At 46.9% G+C, this 12,436-nt stretch overlaps 1 protein-coding gene across 2 annotated transcripts in view; it reads left to right on the forward strand.

Annotated features, from left to right (window-relative positions):
- MLXIP (MLX interacting protein) overlaps positions 1–12,436 on the forward strand; it is a 966,103-nt gene that overhangs the window by 665,969 nt on the left and 287,698 nt on the right. The gene's annotated exons all lie outside the window — the stretch shown is intronic.

Consider the following 12,436-nt stretch of genomic DNA (forward strand, 5'->3'; position numbering starts at 1 on the left):
ACAGTGTGTTTTTCAGCATCGTGTTTTGTTTCTCTGAGGTTACTATGTCTCAGAGGAAGTCTGGTTTCAAGCCCTGTCGGGAGTGTGGGGGCAAGATGTCCGTTACTGACCCACATTCGGACTGCTTATGGTGCTTGAGCTCCGACCACGACGTCGCAACATGTGATTCATGTCAGCACATGAATCCGAAAGCCCTAAAAGAGCGAGAAGCCAAGCTCTTCATGGCGAAGTCAAAAAGGAAGGAGAAGAAACATCATAAGAAGTCCTCCTCGCCGAGGTCTCATCGGCGTCATCGAGACTTCCGGCGCCGTAGGGATTCACGGCGCCATTCCAGCAAGGAGAGGTCTCGATCGAGGTCGCCTTCGGCTCGGCGTCGAAAGACTTGGGAGGTCAGTACCACAGTCACTCCACATCCATCGATGCCGTTGCCATCTCCGGCTTCGCCGACTTCGCCTGGGCAGACCTCTTCAGTGGTTGAGGTGCCACAGCCTCAGGTGTTCTCTCCGGCGTCGCAGACGTCGAGGCCGACGTCGGGGTCGCCTTCGATCCAGGCACCCCAGTATCCGGCTTTTCCTGCCCCTGGAGCCAATAATTCCGCATTTTTGAATGCAATGTTTTCCATCTTTCAGCAGATGGCTCCAGGCGGTGCTCCGACTGGTCCTTCGGGGCCGTTGGCTTTCACCTTGGGTGCTCCGGCGCCGCTACGGCCAGCACCCTTCATGCCCTTTCTCCCGTTGGGGAATGTGGGCTCGGCGCCGGTGTCGGCTCCGGTGGCTCCAGAGGTTTCGGCCCCAGAGGTTTCCATCCCGTCGACTTTGGGGTTTCGGCCAGTGACCCCGTCAGGACCATCTGAGACTCCGAGACGAACCTCTCTTCATCCGGCTCCTAGCTCGGCTTCGAAGCTTCTTGTGGCGCCGGACATGGCGTCGGATGGATCCGGCGGTCGGCGCCGTTCCTCGACTTGGGTAGATGCCATGTCGACGCCGCATATTGAAGAGAGACTACATTCTAGGAGACGTGCTCTTCGTCTCTTGGAGGAACAGGAATACCAACGGGTCTTGGAGGAAGGAGAAATTGAGGATTCTGGTGAGGGTCTTCATGGACTGGATACAGCTAGTGGGCTGGATACTTACCCTGAGTGGGACTTGTCATCTCCAGGGGAGTATACTGAGGAGGCAGCCACTTTTCACGCTGTAGTAAGAAAGGCAGCTAACTTCCTCGAACTGCCTTTGCCGGTAGCGGAGGCGAAACAGAATTTATTAACTGAGGTACTACATCCGGCCTCTACTGCAGCAGAACCTCTTTTACCATTCAACGAGGCTTTGCTTGATCCGGTATTGGAGGTTTGGAAGAAGCCGGTATCTTCCTCGGCGGTTCATAGGGCTGTGGCCAGGGGGTATCGGGCTGCACCATCTGACCCTGGCTTTCTGTCCAGACACCCTACACCGGAGAGCCTGGTGGTCCAGGCTTCCTGTTCTTCTAGATCTGCGCCTGGATCTTTTCCGACGGTGCCGGGGGACAGAGACTCCAAGAAGTTGGACTCACAATCCAAGAAAATATTTTCGTCCTGTAGCATGGCGTTGAAGTCCACGAACGCTACATGTATCTTGGGGAGGTACATCTATGCTCTAATGGACGAAATAACATCATCGCATACAGAGCTTCCCCAAGGGCTCTTAAATTTCGTGTCGGATGCCCAGGCTGCTGCAACCCAGGTTATCCAATCTGGGTTGGACACAACTGACTCAGTGGCTAGAGCGATGGGCACGGCTGTGGTTGCGAGGAGACAGGCTTGGCTTCGCAACTCAGGGTTCTCTTCGGACGTGCAGTCGACCCTGTTGGACCTCCCGTTTGATGGGGACAAACTTTTTGGGGCCAAAGCGGATTCGGCCTTGGAAAGGTTTAAAGAAAGCAGGGCCACAGCCAAGTCATCAGGACTGCAAGCCGCTTCTTCTGCCCCCTCCCAGATTTTTTAGGAGGTTTCGTGGATTTGGACGTGGCTCTTCCTCCTCTTCCTTTCGGGGGAGATTCCAACAACCTGCCTCTTCTCTCACCTTTAGATCAATTAGAGGGAGGGGTAGGGTCCGCACCAGGGGAGCCTCTCAGTAGCACTCTGCCTCTTCCTCTGGAGGGGTGCAGCAGGGGAAGCAGCCTTAGGCTTCCACTAATTCCCACTCACTCCTCTCCTGTAGGGGGAAGGTTACTGCATTTTCTTCACAAGTGGGAAGCTATTACATCAGACACTTGGGTTATCAGCATTGTGGGAATAGGCTACACCCTTCCCTTTCAGGAGTTTCCGCCCCCCATCCCGCCCCGCCCATCTTATTGTTCAGAAGACCACCTCCTGTTGTTAGAACAGGAGGTTCAACTCCTCCTTTTAAAGGGCGCGGTGGAGTTGGTTCCAGAGCAGGAAAGGGGTCAAGGTTGTTACTCGAGGTACTTCCTGATTCCCAAGAAGGATGGTCGGTTGAGACCAATCCTGGACCTGAGGATCTTGAATTGGTTCCTCAAACAGGAAAAGTTCAAGATGCTGACCCTAGCTCAGGTGCTTTTGGCGTTGAACAATGGAGATTGGATGGTGTCTGTCGACTTGAAGGATGCCTTTTTTCACATCCCGATTCTCAAGTCGCACAGGAAGTATCTCCGGTTTGTGGTGGGGTCGCAGCACTATCAGTTTGCGGTCCTCCCGTTTGGTCTTACTTCAGCACCTCGAGTCTTCACGAAGGTGATGTCGGTGGTTGCGGCAGAGCTCAGAAGGAAGGGGATAGCAGTATTCCCTTACCTGGACAATTGGTTGATCAAAGCCAAGTCCCCGGAGCTTGTGTTGCATCATCTACAGTCGACAACCCAGTTGTTGTTCGATCTGGGTTTTTCGGTGAACGTGCCCAAATCTCACCTAGAGCCCTCTCAACGCCTCCTGTTCATAGGGGCAGTATTGGATACAACATTGGATCGAGCCTTTCCTCCGCCTCAGCGGATTCAAGATATTCAGGAATTGGTTCCAATGTTTCGAAGTGGAGCGGTCGTTCCAGTCCTCAAGGTCCTTCATCTGCTCGGTCTGTTTGCCTCTTGCATACTGTTGGTAATGCATGCTCGCTGGCACATGAGGGCTCTTCAGTGGTGCCTCCGAAGGCAGTGGTCTCAACACAAAGGAGATCTCGAAGGTTCTGTCAAGATCTCCAGAGATGCTGCTATGGACTTGGAAGTGGTGGATTGCGGGCGACAATCTTTCCCAAGGAAGGCCGTTCACGCAGTCGCCACCAGTGACCACAGTCATAACGGATGCTTCCACTCTAGGGTGGGGAGCTCATCTGGGGGATCTGGAGATCAAAGGGCTTTGGTCTCCAGAGGAACAGAATTTTCATATCAATCTGTTGGAGTTGCGGGCTGTACGTCTGGCTCTCAAGGCCTTCCTCCCATCCCTTCGCGGTCAGTCGGTTCAGGTCCTGACGGACAATACTACCGCGATGTGGTATATAAACAAACAGGGAGGAGTGGGGTCGTACCTTCTCTGCAGAGAAGCTCTTCGGCTATGGTCCTGGGCGAAGGAGCATCGGATTTGCTTGGTAGCAAATCATCTGGCCGGAGTCTTGAATGTACGTGCGGACAGTCTCAGTCGCCACTTCTCGGCCGACCACGAGTGGCGTCTCCATCCAGATCAAGTCCGTCTAATCTTCCAGTTGTGGGGGTTTTCTCGGATAGATCTGTTTGCCACCCGGGAGAACTCGCACTGCCCGTTATTCTGCAGCCTCCAGTATCCGGTGCAAGGAGCGTTGGGGGACGCGTTTCAGAGGACCTGGTGCGACCAGTTGCTTTACGCCTTTCCCCCCATACCCTTGATTCCTCGAGTGTTGAGGAAAATTCGCTAGGACCGGGCCCAAGTAATCTTAATAGCTCCGGATTGGCCAAGGAGGGTGTGGTATTCCGACCTTCTCCAACTCTCACTGTGCCCTCCGCTCCGTCTCCCTCTCAGGGCAGACCTCCTCTCGCAGACGCAGGGGCAGGTTTTACACCCCAACCTCCAGAGTCTGCACCTTCATGCCTGGAGATTGAACGGGGCAACCTGAGTTCCTTCTCTCTCCCGCCTGATGTAGTGGATGTTATCTTAGCGGCCAGACGACACTCCACTAAAACTATCTACGCTAATAGGTGGTCTAAATTTGTGGTATGGTGTGGAGAGAGACAGATTGATCCTTTACGTGCTCATTTGTCAGATATTTTATCTTTTGCTTTGTCTTTAGCGCAGAAAGGTTGTGCAGTGGCTACTATTAAAGGTTACTTGTCTGCCCTGTCAGCCTTCATTTGTCTTCCAGACCAACCTTCGTTATTTAAATCTCCTGTAGTACTTAGATTCTTGAAGGGCCTTATGAATAGATACCCTCCAAAACCTTTCGTTATGCCTCAATGGGATTTGTCCTTGGTCCTGACTTTCCTTATGGGGTCCCCTTTTGAGCCTATGCATTCTTGCCCCTTAAGGCTCTTAGTTATTAAAACAGTTTTCCTGGTGGCCATAACATCTGCAAGGAGAGTGAGTGAGTTGCAGGCTTTATCAGTAAAACCCCCTTATACAACTTTTTATGGGGATAAGGTGGTGTTGAGGACCAAGGCTGCTTTCCTTCCGAAGGTTGTTTCACCCTTCCATTTGGCTCAAACAATTACTCTGTCCACGTTCTATCCTCCGCCTCATCCTTCAAAGGAAGAAGAGAGACTTCATCGCTTGGACCCAAAGAGGGCGTTAAGCTTCTTCATAGACAGAACGAAGGATTTCAGGCTGGAGGATCAGCTTTTCATCGGATACGTGGGCAAGAGGAGAGGAAAGGCAGTCCACAAGAGAACACTCTCCAGGTGGGTTTTTCTTTGCATTAAAATTTGTTACTCTTTAGCAAAGAAGGATCCTCCTGATGGTATTAGAGCCCATTCCACCAGGGCTAAGTCGGCCACTTCGGCCTTGGCTAGCGGTGTTCCTGTGGTCGACATCTGCAAGGCCGCAACTTGGTCGTCCCTACACACTTTTGCGAAGCATTACTGCTTGGACTCTGAGGTCAGAAGGGACGGCCATTTTGCACGGTCAGTGCTGCAGGATTTCTTGGTTTGACCATACAGGCACCCACCACTGGGCGTGGTACTGCTTTGGGACTCTATTCATTAGGTGAGGAATCCACAGGTAGTTGTATCCATCAGAAGAACGAGTTACTTACCTTCGGTAACGACTTTTCTGGTGGATACATTAGTTACCTGTGGATTCCTCACGGTCCCACCCGCCTCCCCGTGCCTTTTTGGTCTTACCAAGTAATCCTTGAGTGTGCTCCTCTTGGTTTTGAGGACGGGTGTAGATTATGTATATACGGATATTTCTATATATATATATATATTTATTTGTGTATATACATATTTAGTGTATATATCTATTGTTTTTATAAAAAAATAAAAAGTTTTATTAAATTTATAGCCATCTTCTTGCAATGATGTGTAGTTTGCGATGTTATGAAATTTTGCCTTTATTTTTCATTACTTAAGAATTATTGTTCTCAGGCACGTAAAAAATGTTGGTACTGACGTCGGCACGTCGGCGAGGACCTCTTATTGCCTGTATGACGTCAGACGGCGTCGCGTGGGCAAATGTGACGTCCTCGTCGACGTGCAGAAGCTAGGAAGAAGATTTCCGTCGAATGCTGGCGCCATGAGAGTATTCATTAGGTGAGGAATCCACAGGTAGCTAATGTATCCACCAGAAAAGTTGTTACCGAAGGTAAGTAACACGTTCTTTACGGTGGGACACTGTAAGAATGAGCATGTCTGGGATCGTTTTCTGTGTCCATTACTGCCTTTTATATGTGTCAAAACAGAGCCAGACAGAGTTCTCCAGTAAACCACTCTCTTAGCAGCTCCACTGCTAACCTACAGAATCCTGCACTTCCTCGATAATACTCATGAAGCCTTTTCGCTGTTTCTCACACACACGCTCACTCCGCACTATTTTCATGCACAAAAACTATTCACTCATTCTTTCACTCCCCGTGTGTAGTAATTAATAGCTCTTAAATCCCTGGCGGCACAGCACTCAGGAAAATGTGCTGCAGGGCAAAACACTTGAAAGGTCAAAAAGGGGAGACATATTGGCTGTTCCACTGCTTGTTTGAACACTGTTCACCTGTTCTGAATTGATTGTTAAAGCCCACAGTTTTATTGTTTGTCGTGCAAAAAACGTATGTTCTGTTAGCTTGTTACCTTTTGCTGGAAGTTGTTCGCTGCAAGCCAATTAGTGCAAGTTGCCATTGGGTGCTAGCAATATCTGGGTCCTTGCATTGTCAGAGTACTATATTCACATTTTTTTTTTTTTATTAGAGTCAATGATGATTGAGAGTTTCTTTATGTAGTCCAGCTTGGTTCATTGCCTGGAGTGGTGAGTGTTTATACCATTTCTGGTCCGAGGTGGCTAGTATGTGTCAGTGTTTAATATTCCCATTTTAAAGGGCAGAGATGGCACCCTTGGTGGATAGATGCACATGTTGAACGTTTCCACTGCCTACATGGAACCTGCCAAGAGTCCTTGGTATTAACTTCATCTATTTCTTTAAGCTTCCAAACATTTTCCATTACTCAAGCTTTTCTAATTTCTAAACTATGCATATTCCTCCTTCACATACCATAAAGGGTGTTGCAGGCCACCTTGCAATCTTCACCCAAGAGACTGTTTCTCTCAGTTTTTGAGCTTCATGTTTTTAGGTTCATTCTTCTTTTAAACGTCTTATCCTTGTGAGCTTGAATTTGTTCTCACATATGAGATTAGCTGTAATTTCCCATAGTTCAGTGATTGCTCATACTTGTTAATGACCTTTCTTTCATTTGTTCATGTTTTTTAGACAGTTAGTCGCTGTCCATTGCCACATGGTCCATATTGAGCTAGGGCATTATTTAACCACGTTGTCTTCCAGTTCCTTGTGTGGCTTGGAGTTGTGATGTTAGGTATCCATTATTTTTGTCCACTCGTGACATTGCTTTAACCTGCCATCAAGTTGTTTTGTCAAATCAAAGTTTCTTCCCTTGGAACTTGTATTTTCCCCCTTTTTCCTCCCTGTTCTGAAATTCAGGCATATTTTTTCCTGAATTTATGCGGGTTTTTAGTCATATCCTAAGTGGTTCCTTTGTGGATGCAAAGACTCTCTTCATTAGGTCCTTTAGCTGGAGGAAAAAAGCCAAGCTCATTTACTTTTATGATTAGCTTCATTGACCAACTCCACAATATGTCAAGCGACAGCTGAGGGTAAGGGGCTAACGTGTTGCCAACCAGCTAATTAGTGTTCCAGGTTGCATTTCTGTAGCAAATGACTACTATGGTACTTAAATGCTACCAAAGTGTGTGGCAATTCAGTAATCTGGCACTGTTACTTGCTTACTCACTGTCTTCTGAGAGGCCTTGAAGTGAGTTTCTGGGCACGAAGGACACAACTTGGTGTTTACTTGTTTCTAGTATAATCAAATTCCACACACTGGTTGTAAAGCCTCATAGAGTAAGGATTGGATGTATGAATATGGATGAGTTGTCAGCACCACAGTGAACTCACCTTAATCTTCTTTACTCCATGCACAGGTCTTAATTCTCACAGTGCTTGCATTCTTCATCCGTGTGGTGTGGTGCCTGGCGTTCTATACAAGAGTATCTGGGGAGCCGGGGGCTTTATCTTTAAGGCTGAGTTGGTCTAGCACAGAAAGAAAAAAAAAATCGAATTAGTCGGAAAATTATTTTTAATCCCTAGGGTAAATAGTCATTCCTAGGGTTAAGGACTCATTTTATGGAACGAGAACTGTGAAATTAAAAACTTGAACACTGGCCAAACCCTGTGGCAGTGCCACAAAAATGAGAAAAATATTTTTGGGCTCTTGTTTTATAGCAATTTCCCAGGGGAGTTACAAAATGAAATGCAACAATAAGGCCCATTTTTTTCTGCCCACTTGTCCAACTGAATGTACTCCCAATTTTCCAGTATCAAACTCAGTGCCCACATTTTCCTTTATTGAAAGGTTTTTGTAAATAATCACACCGGGCCAGGGTTATAATAAATTCAAAACGTTATTTTTCAATGGCTGTAACAGTACCAAATGGTACTGGAAGCATAGCTAAGGACAGGCCATGCCATGCTCACTGTTCTCACAGGTACCAGTGCAATGTAATGGAGAGATTTAGAGTTACTGGTGTAGGGTTGCCAAATTGCACCATTGTGGCCGCGATGGATGAGAACCAGGGTACCTATGCAGTCTCCCACCATGCCCCATCAGTGCAACAGTGTTTTCACAGGTTGGTTTTTGATTGTCAGTTTTTCTAACTCGGAATTCAAAAATGCTGTTTGGCCTTCTCAGTCAATTAGTATGATAGATTTGCTTTGAAAGTCCGAGTGTTTTATCAAACTACCATATAAAAACTAATTTACATTTTGGTTAAGAAAAATCGTAAGTCGTCGTTACACCAAATAAATAAAAGCACATTGAAGATCTGTCTTTGTTTCTTTGCATCCTTTCCCCTCAGCTGTTTCTATAGTACAGAGAAGCGGCAGAAATGACAAAACTAAGAAACATAAGCAGTCTATGTCAGTGGTTAATTTGTAAATAAAGAGGTGCCGGTGCCCAAAGCCCTCCTCTTAAACACGCGGCTGCTGCAATTAAATGTGTGAACACGGAGTACTGAGGCGCCGTAATCCTGAAGCCATCTCGGGCCTCTTCAATCCATATAAAAATCACCCTGCCCATTCAGCTCACTCTTGCAGCTTTCTGCTTTCTTCCTTTGTGACGCTTTTTCATTTTTCCCGTCCTCCCTCCTTCCCATATGTGTCTTTTGCTCGCAGCAAATGCTTGAGTCAGAAGAGTAAGTCCTGACGCTCAAAAATAAGTGCCGGTGCTCCACACCGGAAACAACAAGCACAAATTAAGCACTGGTCTAGGTGCTTATAGAGTCACTCGAAGTCGTCGCCTTATTTTCAAAGATTGTTGAACTGGAACACATTGTTAGCTGTTATAAGATTATGAACAAATTATTTAGAAACTGAACAAACTTCATCACTAAGTATTTCTCAATATGATTAGTAAACTGGATCACCTAAAAGTGGTCTTTATATTGACAAGGCGTTGGAAGGACTGTGTTCTTAAAGTGATTTAAATCAACCTCTTTAATGAGTGCACCTTTTAAAAGAGCCCTGCGAGAAAAAGTTGGAGATCTACTTTTCTCTTATATTTGGAGAAGATTGTCTACTTTTCTGTGAATTTACAAACCCTTGGGATTACTCTCCAAACATTGAATTTTTCCAGGAATACACACATTGTCTGACTTTTACTTAGGAAAAATTTCCAAACTTTGGACAAGTTTCCAAACTTTGCACAAGTAAGCTAAGTGGAAATGTGCATTTACTACCCATTCTTTTGATGGAAACACAGTCGTTCAACCCTCTTAAAGGAATAACTCGACCATTGTTTTCCAGACTAAAAATAGTCATTTAAATTTTGTGTAAATATGGATTTGAGTTTGTGGATGTTCCTTGCATTTTTACATAATCAACCTCCTAAAAACTCTGCCATTCCCTCCACTGACCTACACCTTAATGTACTTTCGTTCTCATAAAATTCCATTGCTGCTGTGAATTAGGATGTGAACATTTATGTGCAAATGCCTTTTTGGCGCTTCCAGGGTGCACTTAGATGTGCAAAACGTTAATTATTCTACGATTGAGTGATAAACAATTAAACTATCCTTGTTGAAAACAAGAAGCACATCCAGGAGGTAACATTAGACTTCTGTTGCCCTTTAATAATTAAACACTTCTGATGGATACAACTACCTGTGGATTCCTCACCTTATCATTTGGCCGGAGTGTTGAATGTACGTGCGGACGTTCTCAGTCGTCACTTCTCATTAGATCACGAGTGGCGTCTCCATCCGGATGTAGTTCTCCACATCTTCGAGATGTGGGGTACTCCTCAGGTGGATTTATTTGCCACTCTGGAGAACGCGCATTGCCCGTTATTCAGCAGCCTCCAGTATCCGATGCAAGGGGCGTTGGGGGATGCGTTTCAGATGTCCTGGAACGGCCAGTTGCTTTATGCGTTTCCCCCATACCCTTGATTCCTCGGGTTTTGAGGAAGGTTCGTCAAGACCGGGCCCAAATCATATTGGTGGCACCGGACTGGCCGAGAAGGGTATGGTATACAGACCTACTTCAACTCTCTCAGTGCCCTCCGCTCCGTCTCCCGCTCAGGGCAGATCTCCTCTCTCAATCGCAGGGGCAGGTTCTACACCCCCACCTCCAGAGCCTGCACCTTCATGCCTGGAGATTGAACGGGGCAACCTGAGTTCTTTTTCTCTCCCACCGGATGTAGTGGATGTTATACTGTCATCCAGGCTACACTACACTAAGTCTATTTATGCCGGTAGGTGGGCAAAATTTGTGTTGTGGTGTGGAGAGAACCAAAAAGATCCTTTAAAGGCCCATCTTTCAGATGTACTTTTGTTTGTTCTCAGTTTGGCGAAGAAAGGCTATGCTATAGCTACAGTTAAGGGTTATTTGGCAGCTCTGTCGGCGTTTCTTTGCCTTCCGGATCAGCCATCTTTATTCAAGTCTCCCATTGTACATAGGTTCCTTAAAGGTTTGGTGAATAGATTTCCTCCTACTCCTTTTCACATGCCTCAGTGGGACTTAAATCTTGTTTTAACATTTTTAATGGGTTCGCCTTTCGAGCCCATGCATTCATGTTCATTGAGATATTTAGCCTTCAAGACTGTTTTCTTGATCGCGATTACTTCTGCTAGAAGGATTGGTGAGCTTCAGGCGCTCTCTGTTAAGCCTCCTTTCACTGTGTTTTTCCCTGATAAAGTGGTTCTAAAAACCAGGGCTGCTTTTCTGCCGAAAGTTGTCACCCCTTTTCATTTAGGGCAGAATATCACTCTTCCTGCTTTTTACCCTCCTCCCCACCCGTCTAAAGAAGAAGAGAGAATCCATAGGTTGGATCCTAGGAGGGCCCTGAGTTTTTATCTCGAAAGAACTAAAGACTTTCGTTTGGATGAGCAACTATTTGTTGGGTATGCTGGTCAACAGAAAGGCAGAGCTGTACAGAAAAGGACACTCTCCAGGTGGGTCATCTTGTGTATCAAGATCTGTTAATCTTTGGCAAAAAAGGCCCCTCCTGAAGGTATCAGGGCCCACTCTACTAGAGCTAAATCTGCATCCTCTGCTCTGGCGAGGGGAGTTCCATTGGTAGACATATGTAAAGCGGCAACTTGGGCGTCCCTCCATACTTTCGTGAAACATTACTGTTTAGACTCCGAGATGAGGAGGGACGGTCACTTTGCTTGTTCGGTATTGCAAGATTTCTTAGTGTAATCAGGTGGGCACCCACCACCGAGTGCGGTACTGCTTGGGACTCTATTCATAAGGTGAGGAATCCACAGGTAGTTGTATCCATCAGAAGAACAAGTTACTTACCTTTGGTAACGCTTTTTCTGGTGGATACACTGACTACCTGTGGATTCCTCACTGTCCCTCCCGCCTCCCCGTTGCCTACCTGGTTACACTCTTATCTTGCAGTATTTAGCTTTATATTTATATAAATGAAAGCGTATATATATATGTTCGATGGCATGTGTAGCTGCAGATACACATACTGTGCACATCCCGCCATCTGGTGTTGGGTTTGAAGTGTTACAAGTTGTTTTTCTTCAAAGAAGTCTTTTCGAGTCACAAGACCGAGGGACTCCTCCCATTTTGACTCCATTGCGCATGGGCGTCGACTCCATCTTAGATTGTTTTTTTTCCGCCATCGGGTTCGGACGTGTTCCTTTTCGCTCCGTGTTTCGGGTCGGAAAGTTAGTTAGAATCTCGGAAACAACGTCGGTATTGTTTGCGTTCGGTATCTGGTTAGTTACAACAGATCGACACCGAATTTAGAAGAGTTCCGGTGGCCCTTCGGGGTTTTTTCGATCCCCCGTCGGGGCCTGGTCGGCCCGGCCACGTGTGAATTCAAGGCTGATGGAACGGACCCCATTCCGCTTCTGTCCAAAATGCCATAACAAGTATCCGTATACGGATCAGCATCTGGTCTGTAACTTGTGCTTGTCCCCAGAGCACAAGGAAGATACTTGTGAGGCCTGTCGAGCGTTTCGGTCCAGAAAGACGTTAAGAGACCGAAGAGCCAGAAGACTGCAGATGGCGTCGACGCCGACAGAACAAGAGCGTTTCGAGGAAGAAGAGGAAGCTTTCTCTATCCACAAATCGGACTCGGAAGAGCTCGAGGCCGAAGAAACGCCGAAAACCGTGAGTAAGACGTCGAAACATAAGACTCACGAGAAGTCAACAAAAGCCCAGGGGACGCCACCGCCAACAGGCTATGGCTTAACCCAAACAAGCGGTGACCGAGCCAAGGCACCGAAAAAGGGCACGCTGGTGTCGAAGTC

The sequence above is a fragment of the Pleurodeles waltl genome, chromosome 11 (assembly GCF_031143425.1).
Source record: "Pleurodeles waltl isolate 20211129_DDA chromosome 11, aPleWal1.hap1.20221129, whole genome shotgun sequence".
In the NCBI taxonomy this organism is placed as follows: domain Eukaryota; kingdom Metazoa; phylum Chordata; class Amphibia; order Caudata; family Salamandridae; genus Pleurodeles; species Pleurodeles waltl.